The 12,331-nt window shown below is 40.3% G+C and overlaps 2 long non-coding RNA genes and 1 pseudogene across 4 annotated transcripts; 1 reads left to right on the top strand and 2 right to left on the bottom strand.

The window, feature by feature from the left end:
- Positions 1–1,939: 1,939 nt before the first annotated feature.
- On the bottom strand, positions 1,940–8,578 carry LOC103705771 (uncharacterized). The gene is made up of 4 exons (XR_005512667.3): positions 8,403–8,578; positions 2,273–2,332; positions 2,106–2,174; positions 1,940–2,021 (listed from the first exon to the last, which is right to left on the bottom strand). It is a non-coding gene; the product is annotated as an uncharacterized LOC103705771 (long non-coding RNA).
- On the top strand, positions 2,374–8,117 carry LOC148700052 (uncharacterized). Of its 3 annotated transcripts, none has more exons than XR_016398347.1 (3): positions 3,177–3,408; positions 4,098–6,532; positions 7,184–8,117. It is a non-coding gene; the product is annotated as an uncharacterized LOC148700052 (long non-coding RNA). The 3 variants fall into 3 exon arrangements; XR_015973156.2 differs by having other exon boundaries at positions 3,185–6,532; positions 7,184–7,236; positions 7,926–8,117; XR_016398346.1 differs by having other exon boundaries at positions 2,374–6,532.
- A 2,628-nt stretch (positions 8,579–11,206) lies between the features above and the next one.
- Positions 11,207–12,023, bottom strand: LOC120111455 (putative germin-like protein 2-1; annotated as a pseudogene).
- Positions 12,024–12,331: the final 308 nt, after the last annotated feature.

Here is a 12,331-nt window from a genome sequence, read left to right as displayed (position 1 = left end):
CAAAACCCTTGGCCAGCATGCTGCTCACCACATCCTCTGCCTTCCTCACTGCAGACTCAGTTGACGAGAGCTTCCCTTCCTTCTGCAGCACCAGAAAAAAAAGAAGATGGGAAGACAAAAATAGTGAAACCTTTTGAATTAATATAAGTAGGTTGAAATTACAAAACTGGAACTGGAAAAACAAAACAAAACAAAAGAACCAACAATTACAAGCCTGATAATCTCACTAAATGGTTCCCAATCCGTAAGACAGTAATATATAAAAGGTTGTTATCTCTGACATGTTCCTTCTTGTTGAAACATAACATGCGAGCAAGACCTATAATCCCAAAAATGAAAGACACAGAAAAAATTTTGGTCCACTAGTTCAGAACTTTTGTTTTTGAAAATTATCACCACAACCTACTGGTACAATTATAAAGTAACACTCGAACGATGAAATGCTAATGAACGTGGCCCATGCGGCTTTGTTTTTTCATTCATTCTTTTTTCAAGGAGAAAACCACCACGTATCCAAAATTAAAAGCAAAAAGTCACAATATGGCTTTCATGTCATGCAGAAACCTGAGAGCATAATCTGCACAAATATCAAGGAGTCAGATTTACCGGTATCTCTTTGTAAGCTTCAGGAGGAAGCTGGTAATCCTCAACTGGCGTAATGCTGACACAAAGATCAGCTATAGTTGCTTCCTGCATCCATAAAGAACTGAAATGGTGCACCCAAAATCTTCCAGATTGTATATTAGAAAAACATGAAGGACATGAAGGTTATTTGTAAAATTTTTTTCCTGAGATTGGAACATGTTAGCGAGTAATTTGCATTATTAAAATTTAACTCACTGAGAGAAGCATTGCTGTATCTGCTCCCTATGACTCCTTGAAAGTGACATAAGCAATCTGAGACGTTTCAGATTCGCTGCCGAAGTGAAAACAACATGATTTTGATAATGATTTTCCACAAGAGAAATGCATAAGACATAATTAGAAGGACAATGACCTCCGCAATTCAATATATTGAATGTCCCCTGAGAAGAAAAAGAATTCCTTGATGTCCCTTTCTGATGCAGCTAGGAAAATGTTGCTAACTTTCACTGTTCTTACCTGCAATAGGAGACAAGGACAATATTTCATGAACGCTGCAGTTATCCACCACGCAATTGATTTATCTCACAACCAATTTGATTTATCTCACAACCAATTAACTTAGCACACATTGAAGTGCACATGCCATGAATGGTTGTGCCATAGGAATCCTATCAAAGGCAAATTATATGTGTCAGTGACACAAAAAGGTAAATTAAAAACTATTGAAAAGGAGCTTTCTTGGGGAAAATTATTAAAACAGTGACGGGAAGTCATAGGGAACTGATAGATATAATGTAAGATCAAATACAAATTTCAGTAAAAAAGGACACAATATCCTTCTTACTAAAAGATCCTACTCGTTGGCGCCAATTTGAATAACCATGCTTTGTTGAGGAACAAGAGATGGATCTACATGGACTATCTAGCAGTAGTTAGCTGAGACATTATGCACTATTTTCACTAACATCAGTAAATTAGATTGTTAAAAAAAAAAAAATCTCTCACATCTGAAACATCGATAGTCCAATTTGATGTAACATTCAACTCAAGATCCACTCTCATCCTCAAATAGCCCTGGTCCAAAGGGACCTGCAATAACATGCTCCATTAGGTGCTTCTCATGGAAAGAAGGGGGGAAAACAGGGCAAAGACACATCTAAAGCAAGAAGCATTAGAATTGATGGAATAGTGATACATTGAACTAACTCAAAGTTTCATAAGGAGATGGTTAGACATATAGTTTCATGTGGCACGCTTAGATGAATGTCAGAACAGAAAAATAAAAGGGCAAAGAAATGGAAGAAGTCAGTGTAAGTCAGTGTAGGCTTGGCTTTGATGATATACGATCATGTGCAAATTAACCAAAAAGATAACAAGCTTACTTGCATCATTGACCGAGGATTTGCAGTGTAAGTCGTCTCAATGATTTTCTCCATCTGTGGTTCATGGAACAAATATGTGGAAACATGAATCACTGAACTTCTCTAAAATCTATGAGGTTAAAAATTAATTGTAGATACCTCCAATTCAAATCCATAGTGGAAAGCAACTTTCTTCACATCTTCCAAACTGAGTTCAATGGACATCTCCTAGATGTCAGAGGAGAACAAGTTACAGCTAGCTCATTAAGTAAAAAAAAATCAACCCATTATATATCTTATCTGCGCTTGAAATTATATATACATACATCATCAGGTGAGTATGAGTCTGCAAAGTGATAAAGTAGAGGGCCCAAATTTATCCAGACCTGTTCATATAACGAGTATGAATCGTTCATACCATTAGAAGATAATTGTAAGACCCCGGAACTGGGCCAGATCCAAATGACCGGCCCAGTCCCAAAACCCCGGCCTCACGTGCGACGCACGTGAGGCGACGGGATGGACTGGTTCCATCCCGAAGAAGAAGGAAGCCCTGTTTTTAGGGCTTCCTCTCCTCCTTAAGGCCACCGAGGAGAGCCGCCACACCAAGAAGAGGGAGAAGGGGGGGATCCTTCTTCCTTGGGCTGCCGGCCAAGAGAGAGGGAGAGAGAGAGAGCGGAGCAGCCACAGCACGGACGACCCTTTCCTCCTCCGTTTGCCGCCGGAAAGGAGCCGCCGGATCTTCGTCGGGGCTGAGGTAAGGGTTTCTACCCTTCATTTCTTTGTATACCAATTGAAAGAAAGAAAGAAAGAAAGAAAGAAAGAAAGAAAGAAGAGAGGGAAGAAGGAGAAGGCCGACCGTCGTGGGATCTTCTTCTTCTCCCGTCCGCATGCCTCCTCCGCGGGAAGAAGGAGAGGGCCGGCCGTCGCGGGCGCCGCCGGCCTCGACTTGGCTTCTCCCGAGCTCGCGACCTCCCTTCGCGGGAGAAGAAAGAAGAAGAAAGAAAGGGGGGGAAGGAGAAGAAGTCGGGAGAAGAGGAGGAGGAGAAAGAAAAAGAAAGAAGAAAGAAAGAGGGGAAGGAAGAAAGAAGTCGGGAGAAGGTTCTGGAGAAGAGAAGAAAAGAAAAAAAAAAGAGAAAAAGAAAAAGAAAAGGGAAGGGAAGGAAAGAAAGAAAAAGAAAATAAAAGAAAAAGAAAATAAAAGAAAAGAAAAGCAAGAAAAAAAAAAGAAAAAATAATAAATAAATAAATAAAGGGAAAGGGTGGTTTACGGGTATGAACCCGAATCCGAACCTGAACCTGGGGGGGGCTAGACACTTCTGCAGGGTCGGCCCTGGAAGAATATTAAAATTTAAGTTTTATATATATTGTGATTAATTTTAAAAGAAAATATGATTTTTGGATATTAGGTTCTGCGAGGAATTTGTGAGATTAATTGGATTTGTTGTGGATCGCGTTCAATGTAAGTAATGAACTGCCTTCTCTAGACTCTTCATTTATATAATATTATTTTTGCATCGAATAAATTGTTAATGAATATTATATGTGATTTATGAATTTTACGAGATGATGCTTTGAATGAAAAATGGATATGTGAATTGGAATAATATTTTTCGGACTATTGTTATATTACTTTTTTTTTATCGTATATGCATATTTAGATCGAATTATGATATATCTATTATGTTACAAAAGAATTTTGATGTGCATCAGATTTAGAACTCTCAGCCTGGCTATGTTCTGGACCCTGCCAATAGGGGGTTATGCATTGGCAATTCTGGCCCCACCACAGGGTATAAGTGTGGTATTCTGGCCCACTCCGCAGGGTATAAGTGCGGTATTCTGGCCCACTCCGCAGGGTATAAGTACGGTTCTGTTTCTGGCCTAGCCACAGGGTATAAGTGTGGTCGTAGCTAAAGGCTGATGAGATGAATATGATTTGTTTCGAATCAGATTTATGATTATGTATATAGATATTTGAAAAATACGAATTTTAATGAATTTGTGCTTGAAAAGGAATTGATTATGTTATTATGTTGATTCATCGTAATTTGTATTTATATTTTATGTTATTATATGAATTGACTAGTTAAGGTGTTTATTACTTACTGGGCTGTCTAGCTCATTATACAATTTCTTGTTGTTTTACAGATTCTGAGAACTAACCTATCGGGGATTTAAAATAGGAGAGCGACTAGAAGAACTGAAGCACAAGTTATCCTAGATTAGGCTTTGTTTAAATTGATGTTTTATCTTTATTGTTCCGCTGCGTATTTAGACTTGTGAAACCCTATGACTTGAGTTAGTCAATGGAATAAGATTGCATTTATTTCAGCTGAATTATTTTAGTTATATATTTGAGATATTTGGTTTAGATGCCTTGCATGCTTGTAGGGAGAGTTCCCTATGGGTGTGCGGCGGTTGGCGCGGACCCCCGGCTCGCGATCTCGGGCCGGGGGCGTGACAAATTTTATGGTATCAGAGCATGAATGGATAAATTCTAAGATAAAAAAAAAAAACTCTGACATAACATGAGTGTAGGTGGGTAGACACTAGGGACATTGGAACGTTAGTTTATGATGATTGTAACAACCATTCTATGTACTTGTAATGAACTGGTAAGCTTATTATTGGTATGCTGCTATCTGATAGACATAGATCAGGATGCCTCCACGTCGGATGAGAAAGACTACTCGCAGAGCTACTAATAAGGCACCCAACCCGCAAAATGACAGTACACCCCAACAAGCTGGTAACACCCCTCAGCAGGAGAGAGTCGTCAATCCTGCTAGTGATACTCAGACAGGACAACAAGAGCCAGGCCTAGGCCAAGTTATGCAGACCATAGTGGGCCTTATGCAGATGCAACAGCAAGTGCAACAGCAGTTGCTCCAACAACAAGCACAGTTGCCCCAGACACAGCCACAGCAAGAACGAGGGGAACAGTGTGAACAACGCAGCAGTATAGCTGAATTTAAGAGGCTGGCTCCTCCAGCTTTCAAGGGGACTACAGAACCGTTGGAAGCAGATAATTGGCTTATAGAGATGGAAAAAGCATTTGCTGTCTTGAGATGCCAGAATGATGAAAAGATTTTGTTTGCATCATACATGATGCAAGGTGAGGCATTCAACTGGTAGCGGACGTTGGAACATAAATATGAGCAGGATAGGGAGCCACTCACTTGGGAAAGATTTCGAGGAGCATTTTATGATAAGTATTTTCCTCGGAGTGTAAGAACGCAGAAAGAGCAGGAGTTTATTCACCTAAAGCAAAGAAATATGACTGTTGCAGAATATGAAGCTAAATTTACCGAGCTAGCGAAATTTGTTCCAAAGTTAGTCGAAGATGAACTAGATCGAACGCATAAATTTGAGATGGGACTAAAGACTGAAATTAGAAAACAAGTGGTACCTTATGAATTGACTACCTATGCAGCTGTGGTAAATAAGGCTTTAATAATTGAAAGGAAAGTTATTGATGAACGGTTGGAAAGGGAAAGAAACCAAAAGAAGAGAAACAGGTCAAATGAATTTCAGGGGCAGAGCAATGAAAACGTCGAAAGTTCAAACAAGAAATCCACGAGTGACAACCTTAAGCAGATGAATATCAATAAATGTTCCAGATGTGGTAAGGCTCATGCTGACAAGGATTGCCATTGGAACACCGGTGCCTGTTTTAGATGTGGTAAGATAGGTCATAAAATTGCAGACTGCCCACAAAGAAACGAGAATAGATCTACTCAGGCAATGGAAGGAAGCCAGGGGCCAAAGACTCAAGGAAGAGTATTTGCACTTACACAGCAAGATGCACAGGCTTCTGATGTGTTGACGACAGGTATTAATCTAGTCCCAATATTTATTTCTATTTATTGTTTTGCCATGCCCACTGCTCTTTGTTAGACAACTTATTATGCTGCTAGAAAAGATTAAATAGTTACATAACATTTGTTTGATTGATTGTCAAAAGAAGAATATAAACTTTTAACTTTCGAAAGTGTTCACACGGAATAAGACATAATAATGAATGTACCAACAAGCAAGTAATTCTAGAAAAAAAAAATCTAGACTTGACACGGGTATGTTGAGGTTTAAATCAGAGTGTGCAGAGAAAGTATGGTGAATAGAATTATTTGACATTGGTCAGACAAGACGACTTGGATTTGAAGAGTGTTATGACTTGATTTGGAAGAAGTATTCTCAACTTTTTAAAACTGCAGGTACGCAAATTTCGGGGACGAAATTTTTTTTTAGGAGGGTGGGATGTAAGACCCCGGAACTGGGCCCGATCCAAATGACCGGCCCAGTCCCAAAACCCCGGCCTCACGTGCGACGCACGTGAGGCGACGGGATGGACTGGTTCCATCCCGAAGAAGAAGGAAGCCCTGTTTTTAGGGCTTCCTCTCCTCCTTAAGGCCACCGAGGAGAGCCGCCACACCAAGAAGAGGGAGAAGGGGGGGATCCTTCTTCCTTGGACTGCCGGCCAAGAGAGAGGGGGAGAGAGAGAGCCGAGCAGCCACAGCACGGACGACCCTTTCCTCCTCCGTTTGCCGCCGGAAAGGAGCCGCCGGATCTTCGCCGGGGCTGAGGTAAGGGTTTCTACCCTTCATTTCTTTGTATACCAATTGAAAGAAAGAAAGAAAGAAAGAAAGAAAGAAAGAAAGAAGAGAGGGAAGAAGGAGAAGGCCGACCGTCGTGGGATCTTCTTCTTCTCCCGTCCGCATGCCTCCTCCGCGGGAAGAAGGAGAGGGCCGGCCGTCGCGGGCGCCGCCGGCCTCGACTTGGCTTCTCCCGAGCTCGCGACCTCCCTTCGCGGGAGAAGAAAGAAGAAGAAAGAAAGGGGGGGAAGGAGAAGAAGTCGGGAGAAGAGGAGGAGGAGAAAGAAAAAGAAAGAAGAAAGAAAGAGGGGAAGGAAGAAAGAAGTCGGGAGAAGGTTCTGGAGAAGAGAAGAAAAGAAAAAAAAAGAGAAAAAGAAAAAGAAAAGGGAAGGGAAGGAAAGAAAGAAAAAGAAAATAAAAGAAAAAGAAAATAAAAGAAAAGAAAAGCAAGAAAAAGAAAAGAAAAAAAAATAAATAAACAAATAAAAGGAAAGGGTGGTTTACGGGTATGAACCCGAATCCGAACCTGAACCTGGGGGGGGCTAGACACTTCTGCAGGGTCGGCCCTGGAAGAATATTAAAATTTAAGTTTTATATATATTGTGATTAATTTTAAAAGAAAATATGATTTTTGGATATTAGGTTCTGCGAGGAATTTGTGAGATTAATTGGATTTGTTGTGGATCGCGTTCAATGTAAGTAATGAACTGCCTTCTCTAGACTCTTCATTTATATAATATTATTTTTGCATCGAATAAATTGTTAATGAATATTATATGTGATTTATGAATTTTACGAGATGATGCTTTGAATGAAAAATGGATATGTGAATTGGAATAATATTTTTCGGACTATTGTTATATTACTTTTTTTTTATCGTATATGCATATTTAGATCGAATTATGATATATCTATTATGTTACAAAAGAATTTTGATGTGCATCAGATTTAGAACTCTCAGCCTGGCTATGTTCTGGACCCTGCCAATAGGGGGTTATGCATTGGCAATTCTAGCCCCACCACAGGGTATAAGTGTGGTATTCTGGCCCACTCCACAGGGTATAAGTGCGGTATTCTGGCCCACTCCGCAGGGTATAAGTGCGGTTCTGTTTCTGGCCTAGCCATAGGGTATAAGTGTGGTCGTAGCTAAAGGCTGATGAGATGAATATGATTTGTTTCGAATCAGATTTATGATTATGTATATAGATATTTGAAAAATACGAATTTTAATGAATTTGTGCTTGAAAAGGAATTGATTATGTTATTATGTTGATTCATCGTAATTTGTATTTATATTTTATGTTATTATATGAATTGACTAGTTAAGGTGTTTATTACTTACTGGGCTGTCTAGCTCATTATACAATTTCTTGTTGTTTTACAGATTCTGAGAACTAACCTATCGGAGATTTAAAATGGGAGAGCGACTAGAAGAACTGAAGCACAAGTTATCCTAGATTAGGCTTTGTTTAAATTGATGTTTTATCTTTATTGTTCCGCTGCGTATTTAGACTTGTGAAACCCTATGACTTGAGTTAGTCAATGGAATAAGATTGCATTTATTTCAGCTGAATTATTTTAGTTATATATTTGAGATATTTGGTTTAGATGTCTTGCATGCTTGTAGGGAGAGTTCCCTATGGGTGTGCGGCGGTTGGCGCGGACCCCCGGCTCGCGATCTCGGGCCGGGGGCGTGACAATAATACTTATCACTTACCAAGAAATAAGGCACAAAAACCATTGATTAAAAACTTGGATCTGCTTACAAATCAAATTTTGAGAAAAAGTTGGTAAGGTGCAGGAATCTCTGAAAAGTTACTAAATGCAGAAGTTTATTCTAAACAGTTTCAAAAAAACTTACTCCTCCACTTTTGAGAATTTTTGATATTATTTCAATGTATTCAACAATGTTATGTGCCGTATCCAGGAAGAAACATGTTACAACAGCATCCCAAAATGCTGCAAGAACAAAAGGAGTGCAGTAAGCATATGAAAGAATTTCAGCACAATTATAGTGTTAAAGTATATGACCTGAAATAAATCCAGAGAAACCCCTGTTGGATTAAAGTTAAACGACACCTAGTTATCAAACTCTTACAGTAGAGGAAACAGTCTGCAGCAAGCTTTCAAATGTTTAACATACAGCATAAGATTTAACTTTTTTTTTTTGGGCGCAAAGAGCATGCCTCGGTTGACCCATGCATATGCAGTCAGCTTTGTGAATCCTCCACAGATTAATAAGATGACTTCTTGTGTCCTTAGTTTCAAGTCATGGGGAAATTACAAGGAGTGAAAATTGAGTTCCTAGCAAGAGTTGCAACAAAAGAAGAGTAACTCTTCAACCCTTCTTTTTTTCCCATCTCTTTTCTAACAACTTGTAGAAGAAAATGGAAGAAGTCAGATACTTCAATTACGTCAGTCACTTTTGATTTACATCGTGGAGAAGAAAATCAATCCAAGAATCTCAGCCTTCTTACCGAATGGGACTATTCAAAAGGTGATTTCCACAGAACATATGATACGATTATAAAAAAATAATCCCATTTCCTCCTGCGAGGAAACAAATAGCATTAATTATCCAACATATGAGAAATTTTTTCTTTATTTCAATATTACACTACCTACTTGAAGAAAGCATCTCTTTGTGACTCAAGAATCTTTACAATGAGGAAATTATGATGTAACAGAAATTAAGAGAGAGAGAGAGAGAGAGAGAGAAATAGGAGAAATTTGCCTACGTTGGAAGAGAACTAGACCAACCGGTACCTCTCCCCTTCTGGAATCGAGTTTGCGAAACCTCGAAGAAGAAGAAGAGCAGCAGAACCCTAGGCGGCGGAACCAGAGAGGTCTCCGGTGGCCATCGAAGCAGCTCCGCCTGGCCGAGATGGAGGATCTCGAGGCGGCAGCGGAGAAGCGGCACTGGGACTGGGAGGATAGGAGGGCGGGGTGTGGGGGGTTGAGGGGCGGCTGCAGGGGCTAGGGTTTGGGGGGATTAGAATTTTGGTGTTGGCGCCGGGCGGGCGGGCGGGTGGGGGGGGATTAGAAATTAAGCGCGGCACACTTAGTTCATTTTAGATTTCCTCCTTTCATCTTTTTTTCTTTTTTAATTTATAATTACTCAAAAATATTATTTTTAATATTTTTGGAATTAGAAAGTAAATTTGGTGATGAAAATTTCTGTCAATAATCCGTCACTATCAAAAATAATCTTTTAAAGATTTATAAATATTTGGGTTACGATTTTTGTGACGGGTGAATTTGTCACTGTCTCGTTGCAATTTCAGTTACCAGTTTTCTGACAGATATCCCGTCACTACGGTGGTCACTAAGTTTTGGCGCCCACCCTACCCGCGTATTTTGTGACCGGTCGGTCACTAATCTGTCACTAAGTTCACAGCATGGTGACCAAATTTCTTTCTGTCACTAATCCGTCACAAATAGTGACTGATAATGGGTCGTCACTAATTTTCCGTCACTATGCGCGTGTTTTCTGGAAGTGATCTCTTTACCCTATACCTTTTATAAGTCAAGATGGTTCTCTTCCTTCAGTTGATGAAAGCTTGTAATACCTACTCCATCTTGGTTTTTCTGAAGTTGTAAATCTCCACTCTTTGGTTACTCCTCCCTCTTAGGGTGGTTATTACCTCTCTTATCAACAAAAAAAAAAAAAAAAGGAGAAAGAGAGACTTTCTTATAAACTAGAATCTTTCACTACAAATTAAAACAGAGTTTTTCCTGTCAAATTTGTTGATGGCTGGCCCATAAAAAAAAATTGGCAAAATACTTTTCTAATAGCTTTATCTAATTTATTCGTATTATAAAATAGATAAAAGGTTAAATTAGATGATGTTATGTGATAACTGGGACATCAAAATCAAGCTTGATCTTGGAGTTCAAATAACTGGGACACCAGATAGTGTCCTGAATTATGGTACATTAACTGATATAGTACTTAATTTGGAGAAAGGCTAGGAAAGAAGCAAACAACCTGCTTCCTTTAGAAGACAATGACACAGGAGCACTCCCAGTAATGGCTAGAAAATAGATACTAGTGTTGATTCCAATTGTCCAGCATCAAGATACAGTCGACTAAACAGACTACCAAGTCAAAGTAAACCAGCATCCAGCAACTCCCTTGTTCAATCTTTGATCATTAAGCTATCACCTCAAGCTGGATTAATCACTTCAAGATGCAACCGAGTTGACAACTTTCTAGGACATATTGCAGAAGTTAAAATGGCCCTATGGGGTATGTTGGAAGCAGCTACCATTAAAGGTTGGAGCCAGAACCTAGCAAACTTGCCAGCGAGCAAACAGAGCAAGAGAGAACAATTGATGCATTGCAGAATTGAAAGATGGGTGATCCTTTGAAGATAACAGCTCTGGGCTCTGCACTTTCGATAGGGCCCAATTATTTTTTTATACAAAATTTCAATAGAAACAATATGTTTATATAAAAAACTCTATAATAAGAAAGAGAAATTTCTAATCCTTATGAAGTTAAATTATATAGAATATGATACACGTACACCAAACAAATGAACACCTCTAAACCAGCGGGTGTTCTTATTGGTCGACTAAACAGACACCTATTTAACCATATGCCAAACAATCGCTTTGTGGAAGCAATTCACAAGATGAACCATATGTGCTGACACTTGCACTACGCCGTTTGTGGCCTTCTTCACTAGTTGTTATCCACCCAGAACTGAGCCTGGAGATACTTGATCATATCCTTGCCCACTTGGAAGGCCTTGGCCAAAACCGCATCAGAGATGGGTGGGTTTGATCCAAAGACTGCATTGGCTATAGTGATCACTCCAGGGTTCTGGCTGCTTAGGGCTGCAACGGCCACGGCAGGCGTTGGACCGTAGTTGAATTAGAAATGGATTAGACCTTCGGGAAACACAAAGACATCACCCTTCTTGAGCATCTTACTGAAGAGAAGGTTGCCGTTGTTGGTGTTGGATGTGACAAAGCCGACATAGAGCGTGCCTTCTAACACTGTAAGGATCTCGGTGGCCCGGGGATGGGTGTGTGGTGGGTTGAGACCGTAAGGTGCATAGTCTATTCGAGCCAAGGAGATGCCGAGGGTGTTGAGCCCTGCAATTTGGTTCACATTCACCTGCGTCATCTTAGACCCAAGCTAGTACGACGTGTTGCCAGGCATATCGGGGCCGGAGAAGAAGAAGTCGTCCGCTGTCACGTGCATTGGTGGCTTGCAAACAAAACCATTCACAAGGACTGCATCCAAAGGAAGAAGCTAAGCAACAAAGGGTAACTCGTAAACCATTATGTTGAAACTAGTAAAAGATAAGAGTGAAGAGTAATTACAAGGGGACTTGAGGTCAGCAACGCAGAAGTCTTGAAGTTGGCTGGGATCGGAGGCCATCACACGAGAGGAAGCCAGGGCAAGGAGAGCAAAGAGGAGGATATGGCAAGCCATCTCTTTCCTATACGAAATTAAATCTTTAGAGGAAATGAGGGTATTTGGCGGCATAAGAAGGCATGGAGAGGATCGGTATATATAGACCAGGAGATGGAACCAGTCATGCTCTAATAACGCACACTACAAGAATAATGGTCATTAGCGACGCTTTTTTTGGCCTTTAACGACGCTTTTAAGCGTCGCTAAAAACCATCCCGACCCTTTCGTCAGCGTCGGCAAAGCGTCGCCTATGCTACAGTGGAGAAATTTTTTTCGACGCATTGAAAAGCGTCGAGGCTTTCCCGACGCTTTTTAGCATCGGCAATTGCAAACTTAGCGACGCTTTAAAGCGTCGCTAGCTG

The sequence above is a fragment of the Phoenix dactylifera genome, chromosome 14 (assembly GCF_051530095.1).
Source record: "Phoenix dactylifera cultivar Ajwa chromosome 14, Ajwa_hap1_PhDact_Kaust_v1.1, whole genome shotgun sequence".
NCBI classification, from domain to species: domain Eukaryota; kingdom Viridiplantae; phylum Streptophyta; class Magnoliopsida; order Arecales; family Arecaceae; genus Phoenix; species Phoenix dactylifera.
This window is presented reverse-complemented; position numbering and strand designations above follow the sequence as displayed.